This window comes from Macaca mulatta, chromosome 1, assembly GCF_049350105.2.
Source record: "Macaca mulatta isolate MMU2019108-1 chromosome 1, T2T-MMU8v2.0, whole genome shotgun sequence".
NCBI classification, from domain to species: Eukaryota; Metazoa; Chordata; class Mammalia; order Primates; family Cercopithecidae; genus Macaca; species Macaca mulatta.
Window position 1 is genome coordinate 152047248 of NC_133406.1, and position 24073 is coordinate 152071320.

At 37.5% G+C, this 24073-nt stretch overlaps 1 long non-coding RNA gene across 3 annotated transcripts in view; it reads left to right on the forward strand.

The window, feature by feature from the left end:
* LOC106999565 (uncharacterized) overlaps nucleotides 1-24073 on the forward strand; it is a 153464-nt gene that overhangs the window by 117424 nt on the left and 11967 nt on the right. Inside the window, exons 2-4 of one of the 3 annotated variants that reach the window (XR_003721755.2) lie at nucleotides 6492-6699; nucleotides 13838-13862; nucleotides 19305-19449. This is a non-coding gene — a long non-coding RNA (uncharacterized LOC106999565). The remainder of the gene's footprint in view (nucleotides 1-6491; nucleotides 6700-13837; nucleotides 13863-19304; nucleotides 19450-24073) is intronic. The other 2 variants (XR_003721756.2, XR_003721759.2) reach the window with 2 other exon arrangements.

Here is a 24073-nt window from a genome sequence, read left to right on the forward strand (position 1 = left end):
TTTTGGACTGGGGAATCATTACCATGTATACTTGCATGGTGTTGCAGAGCCTTCCTCCTGGGGACCCAGCATCTCCTTCAGTCAGTCAGTTCTGGGCCTCAAAACTGGCTCAGGTACAGAAACTGGGCAAAGGATTGGCCTTCTTATGTACCCACAGCCTCCCGATCATCCATCTCTGATTTCTTTTGATTATGTGAATTGAGCAGTACCCTTGTTGCCATCCCATTTATATTTCCCTTAGGAATGCTATATTCTATTAATGATCTCCATAGCGCTCTGTGAGTCAGACCCTCCAGCCTGCCATTCCAATCTTGAGTGTTCACCTTACTTCTGATGGCTATGTTCCACTACCTGGTCTCCATTATTTTAGGATTTTATCATCCAGTCTGCTATCAAGGGGCCCAGTTTTATAATGGAATTTATTTCTGTCAGCCCTGGCCAACAGAACACAGCCACTACTGAACTTCTCAGTGGTGCTGGTGTCCCTGTTGCTAGTGCATTTCTTATTGTTTTGGTAAACGGAGTCCTCTGGGCCTTGCAGCAGGCCAAAGCCAGCTGGTGGTTTTTCTGGCCTTACTTAGTATATGTATGCTAGTATACCCATTTTTCTAAGTCCTTTGATCCCTCTTCTACCATCTGCCATGGCAATTGGAGCATTCTTTACTAGATTTTGTTTTCTCTAAAGTTCAAAAGATCATCCTAGTAGTGTGCTAATACGAATTTTCAGGGTCTTTACCAGGATGTATAATCCTAACGAGGGCTTCAAAATAAGTAACTTTTCATTTATCCAACTGCATGTTCTACCTCCTTTGATCCAGCACTCTCAGCATCCAAGCCTATATGTACTTTCTTGCCTCCTATTGGTACATGTTGTCTAGATTCTGCAGCTCTTTGCAGATACCGTCTCTTTCTGCTCAGCAGGCCCAGCTCAACATCAACTATGTTTTGTTGTGACTTAATACTAGATAATCATTGAATAGCCAGGGAGACAAGTTGGGGGAATGTTCTGAGGGGATCCATGCTGTCTTGCAAGGACGGAGCCTGTATATCATCTTCAAGCAGAGGGGAAATGCTAGATTTTTATAGGGAGGAGTGGGTTACTTCTGGAAGTCCAGAGAGTTCAGGAGAACTTGGTGATTCATGATTTTCAAAGATATGCTATTCCATATCTCAGGGTCTCATTTCTTCCAAATCAGAATCTTGGCCTTGGCATAGTGACTTGGAGGAAACAAGAATTCAACTCTGCTACTTGTAAAGTTCAGGTTCTGATCCTCAGCTTTTTGTCCCTTGACTGAAGGAGATGAGACTCTTTATATGCAGGATTGAGGTGCTCCGACTTTGATAATTAGCCTTCAATTGCTGATTAATCACCTTCAGCCTTTCATTATCTTTCTCCAAAATCACTGATTGCCCCAAGAAATAGCCTTCACTATCCTTACACTTGCCATTTCTCCCATATTTCTCAAGTGCATGAGGCATTACACCTACCAGTCATTTTCTTTCGGTGGATTACCATTTCAGTTCTCCAGTGGTGGAAATTTTAACAATAGCACCACTGACACATGTCAGGGGCCATTTATGCTCCATCTACCGTAAGTGAGGAGATCAACAACAACTGGTCAGTTGGCAATTTGGCTCAAAATCCCATTTAAGAACTTTCTTTCTTGTCCCGTGAGATTAATGTCTATGACAGAGTGAGGAAGCAGGATTGGACAGTCAGTTTGAGTTCAGGGGCTGGGATGGTCTACGCATGAGGGGGGCACTGTTGGCTCCGCAATGAGGCTTGGACTTTGCACCCATGCGTAGATTAGTCGTTGGATGTAGGTTGCTCCTGGGGAGGGAGAATCACCTTGGGTGAGGTGGTATCTGGGTGATGTACTACAGTGTTCACTATGACAGCCTTTCATTTTCCACACAGTGTCCTTCTCTGCCTTCCTCCTCTTAACAATTAGGATGGGTACAAGAATGACTAATAAGTTGTTGTCCATGTTGACTCCCCTTTGAAAACTATCCTGAAAAGTTAAAAATATGCCAGGCTAAGTTGTTTCCTTGTAATGTAAATACTCTAAGTGCTTACGGGCAACTGGATCTGCCAATCGATTTTATAGGCTTTGCAAATGTGAGGTGCTAAAAAAAGTATTTGTTGCATAATTAAATGAACAAATAACCAAGTGCCTACTGTATATCTGTGGTAAATCATTCCTTTAACCACAATGATTGGTAAAGAGCTGAAATTAGATTCGGAAATCACCCAGATGGAGTTATATGATCTTTAACCCTTCCTTGGGTAGAATGGAAACAGAAAGAGAACTGCATTCAGACTTAGTAGGCCTGGATACATGTTTTGACTCAGTTATTCATTATTCACAGGCTGTGGGAACTTGAGCAAATTACTTAACTTCCATGAGCTTTAGTCCCTTTATCTATATATTTAGTGCAATACCTGTCCTGTTTTCCTTAGAGTGTTCTTATGAGAATTAACATGAAATATTAGTAGCTAAAACATTAAAAGCTACAGAACATTATTATTATTATTACTACTACCAATATTGGTAATTCCTTTGCCTGTTGTAAGAAGTAGGAATGAGTCAGGGAACACAGAAATGGCCAAAATTTAAAGAAGGAGAATAGGAAGCTTGCACAAATCTTCAAACTATGAATTATAAAAAATTAGCATGCAAATGGATGTTCCTAGCAGATGGTTTTGGGGCCATTTGTTATGTCTTAGTTTTTTAGTGGGAATAATATAAAAGAATGACTAAATATTTGATTATTCAGTTAAACGTGTATTTGTAATATTCATCTTTGTATTAAATTGAATCTCTTGCAGCATTTTCTTTTATATCGTCTTTATCATTCACAACTTCTGTTTCTCCTATGCGTCATATAATGAGGCTCATTGTCAAAAGGGTGTTTATGTGGTGTTGATTTTTATCAATCTCTGTTAATTGTTCAGAGATGAGTACTCCATGCATGTGTTATGTTACATTATTTCTTTAAACCATACCATTAAGATTATGGATTTGGGTATCAATGAACATCAAATACCTTCATTGAAGGAACTGTTTTATATCCTCATACAAAGACCTTATGTTATGCAATAGCAAGTAATAATAAAAATCATTGTTTCGAAAATACCTTTGTTGACCCTGAAGCATGGATGTTTTTTGATTGGTCAGTATTCCACATGTTCTTTCCAACTTGTTTAAACTGTTACTTGTGTGATGGAACTATAAATAAAATAATATATATTTAATATATTGTGTATACACTATACACTATACACTCCATGCCAAACCATTGATAGGCAGTATATGTATATATAGTCATATATACCTAAAGATATATATATATATATTTAAATAAATTATTCAATGTCATGTGTCTGGATTATCAAAGGTAGAATTCTACGGTCACCTTTTTCATCCTTGCCTTTTTTTTCCTGTCTTGTTTTGAGACACAGAAATCAGGTAGGAGAATAGAGCAGTTCAGTTTGTGTTATAAGTTGACAAACTTGCTTCACCCACCAGAATACGTTAGCAACATGTTTATTTTCTTGATTTGATTTCCATTAACCTAAAACATTCCGTGAAAAAGAAATGTGTTCAGCACAACTCAGGTTCATCACCCACCATGAACACAATCACCACGGGCTACTTAAAAACAGGAAATAAATGTTCCTATCCCCAGGATCTCAAAGCCTAGTAAATGACTAATAAATAACTACAAAAAAAGACAGGCAGAAGGCAGGCCTCCTGAGAGCCTCAGGAGGAGTTTCAACTAGTTGATGGAATCAGGTAGAAGAAGATATTAATTTATACTGTGTGGGGTAGGGGTGAGGTGTGGGAAAACATCTTGTGGTAGAGTTTAGGATAAACCTAGACGGTCATCCTTAACCATTATTGTGTCTAATGACCTGTTCTCAAAATAATGTTTGGAATATATAAAATGAAAGAGAAAGGATTAAAATTGAAACCAACTGTATCAAAATAGCTATTGAAATATTAAAAAATTGTGATATAATAATAAGTACACTTCTTTACTAAGGCATTAAATAAAAAATTTCATTTGCAGGTGTAATAACTATTGTGATTTTAAAGTAGTAATGAGCATATGTAATAATTCAAGATATCTGTAATGACTATAATGTGATATGGATATATCTGTGATTTCTATTTGTGAGAAAGTCTTATGTACTTCTAATATTTTTATTGTTTGTTGCCTAGATTCACAGTAAAAAGAAATACTACATTTCAATTAGGAATTATTGGAAATGGAAATGTAATTTTTCTCCCATCCAAATCACAAATCTCTTAATTTTACCTCTGGACCCTTGGGCGTCTATGGAGTACAGGTTTAGAACCACTCGCCTAGAGGATGAATAGGACATTGATAGGGAAATAGAGAAGTGTGAGAGGGGAGGACCTTCCCAGTATGGTAGAACAACGTTGTTGGGGATGGGGCAGCAGAGGGCGTGTTTGAGGAGTAAAGAGGTATGTCTAGAGGCTGTGTGAATGGAGTGTGCACTGTGTGGGGCAGTATGAAAAAATGACGGATGCATAGGAAAAGGGGAGATCATGGGGCTCTCTCAGAGGCCTTGGCAGGCCAGAAGGAGGAATTGCACCAGTGAAGAGCCATCAGTGTTGTCTTTGAGCAGGAAACTGACATAAATACGTTGTTTTAGGGAAGTAATTTGCAGCATAATGGGAGTTGTGTTAAAAAGGCTTGAAGCAGGAAGCCTCTTAGCAGCTTATTACATTGGTCAGGAGAAATATATTGAGAGCTTGAACTAATTCAGTACAAGTGGAAAAGAGAAGAGGTAAGCAAAAGACTATAGATAGGCAGACTGAAAGGACTTGGCAAAGTGAGAATAGGGTGGGGGATGCAAAAGTGAGGAGAAAAGCTGATTCTAAGTGCTTAACTTGTCATACAGGGATGATGGTGAAGCAATGAACCAATACAGAGAACACAGCAAGAAGGGTAAATTTGTGACAGAGGACTAATAAATTCTTTTTGGGTATATTGAAAGTTGAGGTATTCATGAGCTTTTCATGTGGAAATGTTCAGCAGGCAGCGAAAGTGAATCTAGAATCTGGACAAAAGTTCAAGAATGAAAATGCAGATTTGGTAATCATAATGAGAACAGCTGAAATCAAGGGAGTGAAAGAAATTGCCAAAGAAGGGCAAAGGTGCTGAAGACTGAATGTTGTTTGATTTCTCGGCTGTGCAAAATACGTTTCAAGAACTGCTTAGCAATTTTGCACAGTTAGTCCTTACTTCTTTAGTTGCATAAAGTGAATAATGTGCCTATTTTGTTTCTGATACTCTGCTTTTTCAAAGATCAATAAGATATTGGCCTGCTTTCAAGGAATTAATATTTTGAGTAGAGAAGCTGATATATGAACAAATAAATATAATTAAGCACAATAATAGAATTATGTACACACTAGAGAATGATACAGAGAAGGGCAGGATTAACTTCAACTGGGGTGGGAGTAGGGAAGGCCTCCTAGAGAAGGCGACAACTGATTTGGGTTTTGAGAGTTGAACAGTAGTTTGCCAAGTGGGAAAGGTGTTTTAATTAGTGGGGATGAACTGTGCAAAAGACTGGTGTATACAATGAACTGCTTTCCTTCTGTTGTTTCTTGTGACTAATCCCCAACTTGTGTTATACAAGATTTAAATGTTGGCAAGACCTGAAATCCTTTCTCTCTGTGAGTCGCCCCTCTCCTCATCTTAATCTTAAACAAGACCCCTCAAATTTGGCCATGAAACAATTTTGTGCTTGATCTAATCTTTTAAGTTGAAGTTTAACTTCATTTTTTCTGGTTTTGTTCTTTCAAAAATGAAGATAATTCTGTAATCATCCTCTGTCAAACAAAAAAAAAAAAAAAAGGTCTACAAAGTGTCCAGTAAGTACAGCATTAAAAGTAATGGCATGTTTAATGGAACATAATTTATCCAAAGTTCTCTGTTTGCCAGCCCTTTTTTGCATCTGGATTATGTTCGTAATAATTTGTACTCTTTCATGGGAATTAAGGCTTGTTGGGGCTCATGTTTTCAACTGCAGCCTGTCAGCATTGTTCATGTTATGTCCCAGCTGGTTGAAGTTAGCTTCATAGTAGAGTCATTAAGAAGTATTTGTTAAATAGATGTATAATTTTTAAATATGAAAAATCTCAATGTCATGAAAATTAATTTTTAAAATTTTTCCTACTTTATATCTTTATGGCATTGTATCAAGACAGGATTGTCTCCTCCACCTCTTTTTTTGGGGGGGTCAGGGTTCTAACCATACTCTCTGGAGTTCTGGCACATACCTATCAAGGATGACAGAAAAGATTCTTTGGAAAAATAAAGAAATCAGAACAACTCCATAAGCATATCAATAGAATCTGCTTGAATATGCAACCAGACAAAAGAAATATTTGTCTTTTACATATTTAATTTTGAGTCGGACAAGGAATGATCATTTTCCTTTATTTTCTCAGTTACCCTGTAGCTGTACAAGTCATACACAGCTCCATTGGAGAGAAAACTGGATGGAACCATTTGGCTGAAAATCCATGTCCAAGGCCAGCAAGAAAGAGCTGAGACACTGCAGAAAGAGCAGGGATAAATAAAAGGTGAAGACAGACAGAGACCAGACAAGGAGGACTCAGTTACAGACTGGTAGAAGACTCAAGGAAGAAAATGAAGGTTTGTAACTTCTAGACTTCTTGTATAGGCTTGTCTATCTAAAAAGATACATAAATCATATATATTAGCATATATCAGGCATTTATCTGTTCAGGGGAGACCAATTCACAAAAATGCTAATACTCCATGCTTACAAGGTTCTGAAGAGTAGAATAAATATCTATTTAGGGAAAAAATTCTATTGCATTTTGTGCGGTCTTATACATATTACAGAGCTTGGGGGAAGTGGAAACAACCTTCTCCTAGAAACCTTCTTTTTACAAATGCAAGGATGGCCTGGAAGTGGACCTAAGGTCCTTATGGAGCCACTTTGTCTAAAATGCTAAAGAAGTGGCTCTCACATTGATCCACATAACTAGAACCAGCTGAAGTCTGGTTTAGCCTATTATGGCCTTCTAACTTGAATTAATTGATCAAATAATTAAACATTTATTAAATTATGCAGTATCCTCTATGTTCCATGTCCTGTGTAGGGGCTTAGGAAACAAGGATGAGGATAAAAATCCTTTCCTTGAGAGGCTGAGGAACATTAAATGTAAAAAAAACCCCCGCAAAAACAAAAATCAAAAAACTATCCTTCCACCCACTGCAAAAAAGAAGAAAAAAGGCTATCAAGTCATTGTTTTGGAGTTGATGCATTACTGGTGATTGAATTTTTATGAGTGTGATGTGTAGCTACAAAAGGCCCAGTTACGTAAAAAAAAAAATTCCGGTATGAATCTTCCTGAGGCCTAGACTTGGCTTATATCTCCTCTCTGGTTCCTAAATTTTATTAAACAACTTTTTCTTAGCCTGTTGAATTTCCCACGTGAAGACCCCTTCAATCCACAGTTCAGGCTGCCAGGAGTCCAATCTTCCTGGAAGACAGTGACAGCCACAAATTCAGGTTGAATCTTTATTCTCCCCTACATAGACTGATGCCGCTGGAAAGAACTGCATTTACCTTAACTCGTTGGCAGGGATAGTAGTGAACATATGTACTTGTTGGACTTTTATTTCCAGGCCCAGAATTGGACTCTCTATATCCAGTTATTCCTCTTTCTAATCTGTTGCATTCACTCCTATGGTCTTCTTAAAACATAGATCTGATTGGGTGATTCATAGGGAAATGATCCAGTCCTTAGCATGGTCTCTGTGGTCTCTACCATTTATCTCCATCCTAACTTTACAGCTTCATCTTCTAGTCCAGTGGCTACTATGGGATACTTGTGTTTTCTAGAAATACTGAACTGAATGCTTTCATGATCTTTACATTTGCTGTTTCTGTTTCCTCCACTTCTCTCTCTCTTTTTTTTTTTTTTTTTGAAACTGGGTCTCACTATGTCATGCAGGCTGGAGTGCAGTGGTATTATCATAGCTGCCTGTAACCTCAACTCTTGAGCTCCAGCTATCAGTCTTCCAAGTAACTAGGATTACAGGCATGTGACACCATGCCTGGCTAATTAAAAAAAATTCTTTTTTATTTTTTGGTAGAGATGATAGGGATCTCACTATGTTGCTCAGCCTGGCTCAAACTCCTGGCCTCAAGCAATTCTCCTGCCTCAGCCTCCCAAAGTGTTGTGATTATAGGTGTGAGGCACTGTGCCTGGCCTTTTCCTCCTAGACAATTAAATATCTCAGGCTGTTAAAATCCTGCTCATCTTTGAAAACCTAATTTAAATATCACAAATACTCTAGAAGAGCCTTCAGAGTTTCCTTTCTTGGTATTAATAATTTCTTTCTCTGGGCTTTCACAGAACTTTACTAATACCGCCTATAGCACTAAGGTTATAGGCATTAAACTAAATGGTATAAATCACAGTATTTGGCATAATGAAAGAGTTAAATAAATATTAATTATTAGTTTTACTTATCACATTGTGCCTAAGATAAAATTTCTTATATACCTGTACGTAATGTGTAAGTAAGTCCTCCACTAATCTATAAGTTCTTTAAGAATAAGAAAAGATAATAACTTACCCCTTTTAGTGCCTAAAATCTTAGATTTGTGCTTTTTACCTCGAAAAGCACAAAAAGCACTTGTTGAAACACTGGCTGAATGAATCTGTTACTAGAATTTAGAGAAAGAAATATAGAACAGAGCAGCTTTTCACCCTGATATGTGCCAAGGTATTCTGTTGGGCTTTATGTACTTTACCTCATTCAATCCCCACAACTACCCTGTGAAACATATATTGATCTTACTCTATGAGGAAATTGAGACTCAAGGAATTTAAATATACCACAAGTCAGCACCTAGAAAGAATCAAAGCCAGAATTCAAAGCTATTGCATTTCTGACTCCAACTTCTAGGCTCTTGCTCCCATAATATTTTGACACTAAATGACATGTTGTCCCTAAGGGGGCTAGTATGTGGACACCAAAATGGCTCCTAGCAAGATTACTAAATACAGTTCTCAGAGAGATTTCAAAAAGTTTTAAAAAGTCATCATTTCTTCATGTTTTTTTTTTTCTTTTTTTTTTTTTTTTCTGAGAGGGAGTCTCACCCTTTTGCCCACTGGAGTGCAGTGGTGCCATCTCCACTCACTGCAACCTCCGCCTCCTGGGTTCAAGCGATTCTCCTGCCTCAGCCTCCTGAGTAACTGGGTTTACAGACATGTGCCACCATGCCTGGCCAATTTTTTTTTTTTTTTGTATTTTTAGTAGAGACAGGGTTTCACCATGTTGACTAGGCTGGTCTTGAACTGCTGACCTCAGGTGATCCGACTACCTTGGCCTCCCAAAGTGCTGGGATTATAGGCGTGAGCCACCACACCCAGCAAAAAAGTCATCATTTCAATCAAAAGTTAGATTTCTAGTTTTTTTTTTTTCTTTTCTTTTCTTTTTTCAAAGGCGTCCCCAGCCCCTTCAAGTTATGCCTTTGGGATGGACCATAAAACCGCATTACAATTGTAAGTTCGCATGGGAGTAAATAAAACTTTTACATACTAATATGAATGAGTGTGTTGTCAAGAGGATCCTAGGTGTGCATAAATCCTTTAATTACAGTTTCTAGTGTGAATGTTTATCCTTTAATTAGAGGTGTGTAGTAGGCTTCTTTGTGGGGGCAGAGGAGGAAACTGGAACCATATGGTTGCTGCCTTATTTTCATGTGTGCCCTTCCAGGGATTGTAAACCTTAAAATGGCATTGGAACCCAGCACTTTCGAGTCTGCTAAGAAAGGCGGGAACAATAAGTCTTTGTGCAAAGGTTGAATATACATAAGGGAAGTGTAGCCCTAAACCTGTTTGCTCCCACATTTCTTTGCCCCATTTTGCTTTGACTAATTATATAATCTGCAACATAATAGAACCAAGTGATTTTACCTGTCTTGCTGATTACATGCTTTGGAGTAGCCTTTTGGTATGAGGCAGCTTTTAATTTGCTTTAGATTTGGAACTATAAACAATAGGACTTCCCTGAGAGAGAAAACCATTGAGAAGACCAGAAAGAGAGAGGGGCAGAAAGGAGAGAATTTGATCTTGGTGAGGTAAAAACAGCTCAAGCCGTGGGTAGGAATTTTTATTTGCTACTTATCGGCTCTGTGCTTGGCAAGGTTCAAATCTCTCCGAAATTCAGTTTCATCATCTACAAAATGGGGATAATGACCCCTTCCTTGCCAGGCAATAATGAGATTTAGAGATAATGTGCACTGGAATCTTGGAAGCCCAAGAAAAATGTCTGATGTAGTTATTACAGGTTTTATTTTTTTTTATTGAAAGGGCTCGTTTTTCAGCACTGTAAGCAGTTCTGAAAAGAACCAGGGTTCAGGACAAATATGATTACTGCTGATGATAACTTTCTTGGTACCTTTTTCTTATTTCCTTGCCCTTTTCATGTCCCTTGTTTTCCTCTGATTAATGTTCCAAATTCACCCTTATAAGCATCTTTTTTTTTTTTTGTACTTTTAGAAAATTCAAAATAAACTGGAGGGGTTGATCAGACCAAATAATTACAGACAAGCTTTGTTTAGAAGTCAAAAATTGCCTCTTCCCTTGCCCTGACAACTTTCCTCCTTCTGGTCTTTTCTCTCCCTACATGTCAGTAATAAAATGTATTGTTAGACAGATCAACAGATGAATTACCTTGACACTTTGGTGGGTGAAGACGTAGATTTGGATAACAGACATAGCTGAAATGTTTTCCTGGGGGTGTCCAGTTCTCTTATTTATACAACAATTGTTATCCCAGAAAACAACTGGTATATACCTCCTCCAAACTAGGACGGTTCTTACAGATGTGGACTAAGGAGCTATTTGCCTAAGGGATTCATTAGATTTTGATTAACCTCCAATACATTTGCTCTAAACAACATGGAGGATTTCCCTCAGGCCAGGCTGGGGTTGCCAGCTGTGACAGAGATGGACATTTAATTTGTTTGTGACTGGGTTGTCAAGGCTGGATATTTGTCATTTGAGATTTCTACTTTACTCCTTTCCCCCAAATCTACTTCTAACAAGAGAAATCTTTAAAATGAGGTAGATTAAAAATTGATGATGTAGAGTGTGTACTGGATTGGTTTCTATTTTATTTCACTTAGGGAAATCATAATTTGGGGATCAGTGATTAAAATTCCTGGCTATGTACGGGCAAAGCTCACACTGCTCACAAAACACCCCAGCAATCTCATCCCATTTCTTAGGGAAGATTTAATAGCAGGTCTGTTCAGTGAGGCACATACAAGTTCATTGCCTTTATAAAACACTCTGCAGGAATTTTACTAGTGTCCAAGGCAGTGCTGTTAATGGTTTCCATCCACACATTTCTATAAAAGAACAAAAGACAGCTTGTGTTAACCTTAATTTCTTGGTCTTTTTTGCTTCCTTGATAATTTTCTGAATTCAAACATTTACACGGAGTCTTCCAATCATTTGTATTAGTTAGCAACCTGCTACTATTGCAATATTTCACTGTCCTTGTGGTCAGAGTTGTTCTAAGACTGCATCGTCTAAACTGGATTTGGCTGCTTCGTACTTAGCTTCATGTCACATTTCAGCTGAGACACAGGCACAGTTTCTGACTTATGCTGCTGCATAGAAGGGTAAACTGAAGTTTGTGTTACTCAAATATAATTTCTCAAAGCCAAATTGGGCAACAGCAATGCTGGGTGTTTGTTTTAGTGTTTTCTCTGGCCTTCAGTTTAGGTCTTTGGTAATCGCGTGTCAGATATCAGGTGAAGTATTGCAGTTGAAATTTTCATATACTTTTCAGAAATTAGACTATGTCTTAACAATCTTTTAAATTTGTGATTTTGAAACCTTTTTGGTGGACCCAGTGTGCTCTGGGACTTAAATTGTTATTCCTTTTCATTCCCTGCTGCCATGGCTTCTGTCTGCTTTGGTTCTGAGCTCTATGTTGAGACATTTTAAATTGTAATACTTTTTTAAAATTTCAGTTCTCAGATTAGGTTGGTCTAGTTAGGATGCAGGTTTTATATTAAATACAATTTTGATCTTGTTTGTTTGGATAAGTAGACACTTTGTGAATACCCATGTAGAATATAAATGACCAATGTTTGACTCCATCACCAACCAACTGAGTGCCCACAGGGTCCATTCAATTTGCCCTATGTGCTCTAGGGTCTAAAGAATCCAGTTTGATTCCTGTTCCAGTCTTCAAGAAGAGGGAAGATTGATCAAGTTAGCAGAAGTGTGAGAAATTATGAGCATGCATCACAAAAAGCATCCGTTGACACACTAAAATGAGCACATCTTGTGCATTTTTTTCTTCATAAGCCGTTACTGCTAATGATGTGGTAGAAGGAGCACTGCACCTGGAGAAGGAAGATTCTAGTTATGGCCTTTTCACTAACTTGCTGTGTAGGCTTGTTTAAGTCATTTAATTTTTTAAAAACTCAGGTTAGATGTCTGTCAATGAGCAAGTTGTACTGAATGATTTCAAAGGTTCTTTCTAGCTCTAAAAAAAAAAAAACCCTATGATTCTCATAAAGAAATGTTTTATTTGATTGTGACATTTCATTTGGCACCTAATTCTGTACAGATGTCTTAACTCGGAGTATTTTGGTTCTTATAGATTTAATGCATGGAATTTATCATTCTATTAATGTACCTTGGAGTGAAAAGCATGTCTGTGTATACATCTGCTCTCACATTTATAATATGTATTACATCTTTTTAATGTACATCATGAGAAATGCCAGTGGACCTAAATGAAATATTACTATTGTTGCATTCATTTTTATGAACTCTGTCAGGCTAAATGAATTAAATAAGGAGCAACATGTGCTACAAAAACTACCTTTACCATATACTCAGGTGTCTGTGTATTGCATAAGCACAGATATCGGATATGCTTTGGGTTTTCTGTACCAAGAGCCAGAAAAGTTTCTAATGTAAAGATAAATTGAAAATCAAATGGACGTTCTGATTTTTAAACATGAGCCTGAGCTATTGTTACAGCACCTATTGTCTTTGGCAGACAGCACAGCTGGGGACTTTGTAGTTCCTTTTGTCCTTTACCTGGTGATTGAGCAGGTGAGAGGGAAGTGAGCTGGATGTGAGAGGTTTATAAGAATATGAATAATGGTGGGAATGATGAACTGAGGATCAAGAAACCTGTGGGGACTCCCTTGGATGGACATACTAGGGATCTTTGATCTTCAGCTCTGTATATATTTCAGAACACTTTACATCTTCCTTCTCTCTGTCCTTTTTTTCTGCCAGCTGTCTGGACGACTTCTCATCTTACTTCTTCTCTATAAAGGCATTACAATCTTTTTTGGAAATCTCACTTTAGCCTGAATGTTTCCAGACTTGAATAGTAAATTCACCCCAGGAAGAGTTCTACCTTGACATTTTTTTTACATGAAGAATATAAAAGGATTTGGGAGGCAAGGACTGGAGAATAGGACATGGGCTTCCAATTTGGGAGGTGATACTTAAAGTTCACATTAGCAGTTCTTGTTCTAAGTTGTTATTTAAAAAATGACTTACGGATGTCAGAATGTTTTTGCTTTGTTTTGCTTTTTAACTTTTTGTAAAGAATTGCAAAATAATCTGCATAAAGTGCACAAATCTTAAGTGTACAGCTCTGTTATTATACACACACATATATACACACACATTGATATGGTTAGGCTTTGCGTGGGAACCCAAATCTCATCTTGAATTGTAATTCCCATAATCTCCTTAATCCCCAGGTGTCAAGGAAGAGACCAAGTGGAGGTAATTGAATCTTGGGGGGCCATCTCCCCTGTGCTGTTCTCATGATAATGAGTGAGTTCTCACAAGATCTGATGGTTTTATAAGGGGCTTTTCCCTCTTTGCTCAGCAGTTTTCCTTCCTGCCACCTTGTGAAGAAGCTACCTTACTTCTCCTTCACCTTCTGCCAAGATTGTAAGTCTCCTGAGGCCTCCTCAGCCATGCTGAACTGTCAGTCAGTTAAACCTCTTTCCTTTATAAATTACCTAGTCTTGGGTAGTTCTTTATAGCAGTATGAAAATGAACTAACAGACATACTCCTTGGAATGACCATCAGATTAAGATTTAGAATATCCTTAGCACCCCAGAAGGCTACTTTGTGACTTTTCCCAGGATATAAACTCATCAATTTGTATTTACTAATGTGTTGCAACATGTTTAGAAGGTTTATGGTTGTTTAACTCATGGACATTGCCATGAAAAATATACCCTAATAGTGTTATTTTAAGAAACAAACCCCAAGGATCAGAAAACTTATTTGGATAACATTGTAAGTGTGGGGCACTATTTCCAAGGGAAACTTACCATGATCTACAGGTATCTTTTTATTGAGGGTCATTGCAAAACACAGTAGAATTCCAGCAGTCTCATTTACAATCACACTCATCCTCAATAGCCATATTTATGGCTTCCTGTGTAATGAGGTGATTTATCATGCTATGTCAGCCATAGAGAGTTCAGTATAAATGAATTTGGTTTCTTAAGAAAAGGTATTTATATCTAAACACTTTTACAATAATCTGACATTGCTCTTTAAAGGTAAGCACATATTATATGATTTGCATATGAAGAAACCATGCATTACTCTTACTTGACTGACTGTCAGTTTCAGCAGCTGCACCTGGTAGTGCCCAGGTCTGTCATTGTTTCCATGATGGAGCTCATTTTTCAAGGGTTAATAACATAGACCTTAACATTCACTTTGGGTTGAAACTTGGCAACCACTATGAGTTTATAGCCTTAGGAGCTGATTTTAAACAAAAATGGTTTAAATTGATTTACCCTTTTCAAATTACAGTATGTCAAAATAATAGTACTTTGCATCAGTTCTAATGCTTTACGTTTATTTAATGTTAAAATTTGTAAGCTACTATTCCCGGGTGATGATTTGGGGGATGCGAGCTATGAGACAAGTTAAATGAACGTTGGTTTCCATTGAGAATTCCAAAATAAATTTGCCAACTTTGATTATTTTTCTTTGGTAATATCATTGCTATTCTAAAAGAAGAAATGCTATTGCTCTCACCTTTATTAGAAGAGAGCAGTTGTGGCCGTGAATGCAATTTGAAAAGAACGATAGAAATAAAATGTTGGAAGTCATGTTTAGTTGTGTAACATCCTGATGTCACAAAGGATTTCTCTCAACTCAGCACCGCTGAGTGGTATTTGAACTAAGATAAGCTGGGGTGTGTGTAGTTGTTCATGGTCTTAAGCTCTTCAGTTTTGAAAACTCCACTCAGAAAGAAAAGGATATTTGTATTTCCACTGTAGCACACATTTTTGTTACTTCATTGAAATGTACATTTTTATTTTATATACATTTATTTAAAATATGAACACTCCCAGCCTCTTTACTGAGTCAACAAAAGTTAAAACACCACATTCGTTTCTCTCCCTTTAAAATTACTTAGATGTCAGCATATTTGTATATTTAATGTGCAGCCACATACTAAAGAAAAAAATGCTGCTGGGCTACATCTATATTGAAGCCATCTTCTCAATGAGAGAAGAGCTGGACTAATGAGGACATCATACTGTCAATTTTTAAACTTTGATCAATTTTTGACTGAGAATGATACAGACAGAAATTTGGAGAAAAAGTTCTCACATATATTCGACACAATGAGACTAGGACATCATGTGTCAAAAGCTGCAACTTTGTTCTTGTATTGAACAAAGACAAGGCTGAAGAATAAGAAAAGCTATAAAGTAGTTAGTATTATAGAGCGTTCTGTAGTAAATTACAGACAAGAGCATGAAGAAATATAGTCTAGATGTAGCAAAGGTACAGAAGGAATAGGATTAGACAGGAAGTCTAATTGGAACCAGGAATTCCTTGGAACCAGGAAGTCCTTGGAACCAGGAAGTTTTGGATTAGAATTCTTTTATCACTTATTAGGTCACTTGGGCAACCTTGAACATACTAATTTTCCTTGTTGATTTTCAGTAAGGTGTGAATAGTGACTGACTTCCAGTGTTTTCATAAGAATTAAAATAATGTATTTGAAGTGTTTGTCACCTAACCATTGCTCAGTAAAAGGTGAGTGTTATGATGGTGTAACTGTAAGAATTTAAACAGTGAACTTACATCTAAGACCACATCACCCTAAATGTGCCCAATCTTGTCTAAAAAGGGAACTTACAAGTCATAAAAAGTTTCTGCCAGTTATATTACCTTCTCTTGAGGGATCTCAGAGTGCACTTATATCAAAGTCTTCTTGGTAGCAGATTTTTCAAAAATCTTCATAATTTCTCTATATGAAACTCACACTCAGGACAAGGACACTTCGAGGGATAATGCTTCTCAAAGAGGTACCTACAATATCTATACACATGGTATCTGACCAACTAATCTGATCCTCTCTTAGGGAAAATTTAAATTCTGGTCATACATAAAATGATAAGGCAGGTATGAGGTAAAACAGAAAGACATGCAGAGAGAAGACAATAAACATCCATGAACTAGAAAAGAGAATAGAGAAAAGCCACAGTGTGGTGATGGTAAATAAATCAATTGTGCCCAAACCAGTAAAGCAGAACCACTATGAACAGCTGGACCACCTTAATGGTAGAACAATTGAGCCATGAATAGATACTTCTGGAGGGGAAACTGTGAGTGGCCATGGAGTGCTCCCCACTGCTCCTGCCCTACTAGAGTTAATGTTGTATTTAGAATGATATTCCAGTGCTCCCTTAGGTCTGGCTCTGTGTTGCTTTTGTGTGATTTCCTGTCTCTTATTTCCCCAGTTATGTTACCATAAAGCTGCTTTAACTGAGGGAATTTGAGTATGTAATCCAAAAAAGGCCGAGAAATACCCACAGTTTGACTGATAGATCAAAGTCAAACTAGAGAAGGACCCCACATATCTTCCCTTGAGTCCATGTGAAGTCATGGATGTGTGAAGAAGAGTAGTATTTGTGAGAAATTTTGAAGTGTTTCTAGATCATACAACATGAGTCAGGAAGAAGTGAGAGATGAAGCTGGAGAGATCAGTAGGGGCAGAGAGCTCTTTAAGGTAAAGTATGCAATGTGAAGGAGCTTGGAAAACTGTGGAGAGAAGTAACTAAAGGGTTTCTAAGAAGGGAAATGATATGGTTAGGCCTTTAGGTATATCAGTCTGGTGGTTTTGCAGAAGATTGTTTGAAGGCAGCAAGACCAAATAAAGGCAGACAGATACAGAGACTGTTGAAGAGACTAGCTTCTGATCACCAGGGCTTTCACTAAGGGAGAAGCAGTAGGGATGGAGAGGAGAGTATGATATTCAATAACATTTTAATTGACTAAGTCAGAAATGCTTGGTTAATGTAGAGAATGAAGTAGCCAGTCAAGGATGATTCCTAAGTTTCTGGTTTGGATGTCTCAGGGGATAGAGGTGATATTAATTTAGAAAGAGGATATAGCAAGAAGAGATGAGTTTGGGAGAAGATGATAAATGCCACTTTGGATATGCTAAGTTTATGATGTCTACAGGACATTCGGGTAGAGTTGTTTAGTGGGCAGTTATATATATGAATAGAAAAATCAGGAGAGAAATCAGTGTTGGAGGTAAAGGACACATCCACTTTTATGTGGTATTTAGAGTCACAAGGATGAAAGAAGTTTTATGAGGGTAAAGGAGGAACAGTATTTAGAAGGTGAAGAAACACCACTGAAGGGGTAGGTAGAGGAAGATGAGCCGATGTCAAAAGGAGAGAAGAAATAGTGAGTGGATTGGAGAAAATCAGGAAAGGATGGTTGAATTGAAGTCGAGGTAGAATAGAGTTTCATTAAGGAGGAGATAATTATTAACAGAATTCAGTGTAACTAGTGAAATACCGAAAGATGACTACTGAAATAAGGAACATTTCAGTAGAAAGGAAGCTGTAGAGGACATTGCAATGGAGCTGGAATGAAAATGATGGATGCTGATGTTTTGAAAAGTTTAGCTGGAGATATGGTGGAGTGGGGAGAGAAGCTAGACCATAATTTGGGGCAGATATGGGGCTAAGGGAGATAGAGAATTGAGGGATAATCTTTTTCCACTGATGGGAGCAGCTTGAAGATGTTTATATGCTGAAAAGGAGACAGTAGGAGAGAGAGAGAGACAGACTGGCTTGAGATGTATGTAAGAGAGGTTCACCTGATTAAATGATTCCTCAACCCAGAGGAAGAAGATGGGTCTTAAACAAAGGAAAACTCACCTTTTTCTCTGAGACTTGAAGAAAAGTGTCAATGTGTGTGGCCATAGATACACTTGTAGGTTGTAGTGGGTACAATGAGATAGAAAGCTGGATGTTGGGATCACACCAATGAATTCAATTTTCCTGATGAAGAGGGAAGCAGTATTAACTGCTATGAATGAGAGGGGCAGGGCTGAGCCTCTGTGGAGACTGAAGAAAGTCTGGAACTACCAGTTACTTTCAGGAGTAGAGGAGGATGCTGATTATAAGCAGTTAAAATGCTCTTAGAGCCAGAGGGAAGAGAAATTCAGACACTATGAATGTATAGTTAGGCCCTTCTACAAGGTTATATGATTTTTTTTTTCCTCAGGCAGTACTCAGCTGCCTATAATTAGGCTTATATTTTAAAACTGCACTCAAGTTTTTCATGTGTGGTCATTCAAATAAGAATTTTTGTCTTTGGTTTATTTTAAATGCAATTTTGAAATGAAAGTCAGGGGACCTTCACACTGAGATGGTAGCATTTGGACTGGGCACTGTGGAGTGATTCTTAATCCTATTTTGTATTTAATTAGGCTTTTCACCTCATGCCATAGTCTCTTGTGGAGAGCATATATTTAGCTTTTAAATAAAGTGCATTCAAATTTGGGGAGGAGATTTTAAAGAAATTATTATCATTTCTTGGGGCACCTTGGGTTATCCAAGAACCAATATCATTGCTGCAGCTACTGCCACTTGTTTCCTGACAGAAAACATATTTGAGCATTAGCTCAAGCAAAAACACCCAAAACAAGTGATATATGGTCTTTAACACTTGGATGTAACTGATTTGCTAGCTGCATCATCCTCATTATCAGTGTTAACTCCCAAAGACAGAGAAGTAGTTTTATATACAATAAAGGCTTATCTGAAACTTTGCCCCCAGCTCCAACTGAATATCAAATTTGAGTTTGAAAATGCTAGCAGAAATCTTTTCTTACAAGAATTTATCACTTTTGTTTTCTCTTTTGCTCCTCCAACTTCTAGCTGGACCTGTGAAGAACTGTCAAAACAGCTGTAGAGGAATTGTGTTGGAGGCAATAATAGCCCCTTTAGTATCAGAGAATAGAAAGATCTCGAAAACAAAGCCTGTTGTCAGGAGACTTGCACCCATCCTGGCCTACTTCCAAGTGTGAGTAAGGTAACATTTAATTTCTGAAGTGGAGACTCGAACCAAATTGTTAATCTCTCAAAGTTTAACCAACAAGAGGTGATGATGATGTTTTAAAAAAATTAAATAAAAAGTGTCTGTTTTAATATAATAATTATAATATGACACTTATTCTTCTTAAATTTCTTGTCTTTCATTAAATTTTGCCTCAAATTACCACTCAAATTTTTCATGTGTGACCATTTGGAAGTAGAATTCTTTCTTTGGTGTTAGTGTGTTATAAAATTTTCGTAGTTGCACACATTGCTTTTAGATATTCAGTTTGTTTGATTTGAAAACTTTAGCAAATAATTTGCCTCTAAATTTTGATTAGCAGAAGACTTATCTACATTAACTTTACTAATAAAGTGGCCAAAGTGTATTGATTATCAGACTGTAAGGAGTTATCTGTTGCAAAAAGGCCAAACCAAAACAGATAAGTGGCTTGTCATATAAACATTTATGAGCCAATGAATGACAGTCCTCATTTGAAAGCAACTAGTATAAATTTGGCCTATACCACAGTGGGTGTGAAAATTGCAAGGTAAAATAAAACAGATGAGACCATTTAAGTTTGAAATGGAAGAACAGATCACTGGCAACAGCTATTTGCTTTCACAGTCACTAAAATAGGGTGTTTTGTTGTGAAAACTATCAATACAGGGTGATGGATACCCTGCTTAAAGTGCCAATATGATGCCATTCTGAACTGCAAAACGATTTCATTACAAGTGTATGGGGAACCTTTAAACATGACATTACGATGCGACTATAATGTAAGATAACAATGGAAAAACAATTTCAGAGTAAGTGTAAGGAGACTATAACCATGCAGTTAGAAGGCCACTGGAATGTGAGATTATAATAGCTCAACATTAAAATGCTGAAAAGGATATGGCCATTTGCTTTTTTTTTTTTTTTTTTTTTAAACTGGGAATAGCCTAGACAACATTTATACTCATGAATAGTAAAGTCATAGAATGTATTTTAGGAAGGAGGGAAGCTTAGTACTAGTATATCCAGCTCTTATCCCCATTCTGAAGTGTATTCCCATTTTTTTTCCCATTTCTTGAGGTTAAGTTGGAGGCAGTTTTTGTTCGACCTTATCACTCTCCTTCAACCATACCACTTTGAAGCTCTGTTGCAAGTTCAAAAACATTTTCTTTCTGACTCACATCTAGCCCTATGACTTGGCTGCTTTAGCCACCCATGGGATATAATTTGAGTTCAACTAGGATGATTTTCTACTGCTTATTTTATCTCCCTGGCTTCCAGTTATCGCTGGACCTCAGCTGAAATCTTACCATTAGAAATGTATTTCTTTGAGTCTAAAATGATTTAAAAATTTTTTTTGATAGTATATAATAAATTAAAATTTAACAAGTACTTATCAATGTATAAAATATAAGTACTGGTTAGAGGAGTAACATATGAAACTTGACCAGTCTAAGAAGCACAGACTTTGTCATCAGACAGACCTGAGTTCATATTTCAGCTCTTCTACTTAGCTATGTATAAATATGGGCAGGTCCTTACTTTTCTAAGTCTTGAGTTCCTCATCCGCGAAATGGGGTTAATACTACCACTGAATTCTTAGGGTAATTGTAATATGAAATAGATACCATGTGTGAATGCCTTGCACAGTGTCCAGCAAATATGAGGGGCTTGATAAATATTCTCTCCTTACAAATATAGAAAGGGATAAGGGATTGGGTCAAGATGCTAGAGAGTGGAGTAAAGGAGAGAGAACAGAGCATAGTCACAATGGCAATGTGATTAGGGATAAGGTTTCTCCCTAAACTGGACCTATTTACAGTTTATTTTTGAGCCACTCCAATTAAATTCTAATTAAGCAGCCTCTTAGTCTTGATTATCTAAGGTATGCTTGAGTTTTCTTATCTCTTCCTGTTCTTCTGCATCTTTGGATTATTGTGTTTGTCCACAAGTACTGCCACATTTAGTACTGCTCTATCTATGATAGTGGGACATTCTGTCCTTGGGAGATGACTTGTGGCCACTGTCTGACCTGTTCCTCACTGAGCCTCTTTCCTTTAGGCTTCTATCATGCATGGTGCTACCTTAAATAATCTCATCTTGGATCACAACCTGGGGTGGTGATTTCCCAGCTCCTGAGGTTACACAAAAGTGTGTAAACAGGAATTTTATTACACCACTGAACCAGTTTTAAATCTATCCATCAATCATACTCAAAGGACCAATCCACTAATAAGATCAAACACAGTTTTGTGAGTGTAGAATGCAACATTTTCTCCCCAGATATTTTCTTCTGGTAAGAGTCTTGATTTTAGCTGTAGTATTAGTTTTTGTCTAAAGCCCTCATAGCATTATCAAGCATTCTCATGAAGGAGTTACCTGACTCTAAGAATATATTATTGTATTACTCCGGTTTAGTGACCCCATTCACCATATGATTGGTTAATTTCCTTAAGTCTTTCTATAGGGATAAGTCACCAAAGAAATAACTCACTCAGAGTGCAAGACCCCTGTTGAACATATTTTATGGCCCTAGGCACTAGCAGTGCCAGTTATTGAAGGTGATTCATAAATGATTTTTGGAGTAAACTTCATGTAGACTACAAACCAATCCAAATTATTTAAGGCAGTATAATCTGGGTGATGTGGAATGCAATACTATAACACAACTACTTTGCTGTTAGCCCATAATGAGCACCAACTATGAGAAAGATGTGAAGATAATCATTTTCTCACATGGAGATAAGATTGGGGAAGAAATATATTTGTTGCGTGTCTCCTGTATGCTAGACTTCGTATGCCTTATTTTATTCACTTACTCTTAAAAACAACCCCAAGAGTTGTTTTGTCATTTTGTCATAAATATGCATTATCATCCATATTTTATAAAGAATGAAAACCAAGAGAGGTTGAGAGACCTGTCTGAGGTGATACACATGGAGTGTTGAAGCTAGGATTTGAACATGACTGTCTGGTTACAAATCCTCTGCTATTTACACTCTATCACATTGCTGCCCCTTGTGTGAATTCAATTACAATCCACTAGAGGAAAAAATAAAAGAACATAAAGGACTGGATGGCAAAGTAATCTGTGATAAGTGCCATGTGAGTGGAATGAAAAGTACCAAAGGGTTTGAAGGAGGAAAAGATTATTTCTGGGTTCTGTCTTCACTGTGGCATTTATCTTTTTTTTTTCATCTGCTCTTTGGGGATGTTGTTTTCCTTCACTGGTGTGCTCTTCTCCGTCTACCAAGCAATGGTCAACACTGACTTCTTAAACTGCCTAAGCCAGTAATTATTGCCTAAAATAAAAAACCGAGTCCCTAGACAGCTTGTTGTGTTCCTCTATTCTCATTTTTCCCTAGAAGTGTTTCCCCTGGATGACTCTTCTATCTCCACAATGTGTTAAAAGTATACATGTACCCTGGACCTTAAAGTATAATAATAAAAGAAAAAGAAAAAGAAAAAGAAAAAAGTATACTTACTCTTTAAGGCCCAAGTCAAATGCACTTTCTGGGAACTCTTCCCCCAGCAGAATTAGCGACAATTTCTCTCTTGTCTCTCAGCACACTGGCTATACAACTATTTGATACTTGTTACCTATCGTTTAGCATGGTGTAGTCATGCTAAGCATCAGGTCAAGTTATGTTTTCTTTTGGGATTTGGACATTTACTGGCACATTTGGACGTTTAGTGAGGTGGACCTGATAGAAGTCAATCTAGCTGAGTGATCGAGAAGTGTCTTTTGAGGGCAGGGATGATATTAGGTAACAAGAGAATCCGAAACACAACTTTTGTCTAAAAACCATCATCCTTATGGTAAGAAGGTGGAGTTTCTTTGAAGAGTTCAGCTTTCCTTCTGCCAACATGCAGTTGTGTCTGGGGCAAAAGGTGGTGCGGTGTGAAACAGGATATGACTAAAACATCTGAAAACTATTTTCATATAAACTATGAGATTTTGGGGGCAAGAAAATAGCATTGCTAGAAACTGACAGAGTTAACATTGTATGAACATGGCATCATTCTTATGGCATAATACGGCAAGTGCATTGGGCCTGTGGAGGTCACAGCCTGGTTTTAGGTCATCACAGACTTCAGCACAGTATCTGTACCTGACGTCTGTAGACTTCTGGGGAGGGGTTAGGCTCCATGGCAAAAGGTCTGCAGTTCCATAAGCACATGATATGTTGTCAATGGGCAAAACAGTGTTTCCTGAATGAATGCACTACTTCCTTTCAAATATACGTAGAGATTCTTATGATGGATAAATATGTTTATTGAAAGGATTACTGAATTTACTGTCATATGTGTCATTAAGTATTTTTTCAGTTAACAGACACTAAAACGTACCTATTTTTGTACAAATGTGGTGAATATGAAACCTTTTAAGGTTAAAAAGGTGTTTCCATACTCAGAGAGGATTATTGGTGAGGGGTGGAGTTAGGGACATCTGGTGGTGGCAGCTCCTACTGATCAGCTCCATGAGTACTAGCTCTTCTTTACCATCTATTACACAAACATTGGTGACTGGCATTTAGTAAGTCAATTTGGAATGAATGAATAAGAGAATGAATTAACAGTTTTTGGGTTGAGAAATGTCTACCCCTTCTAC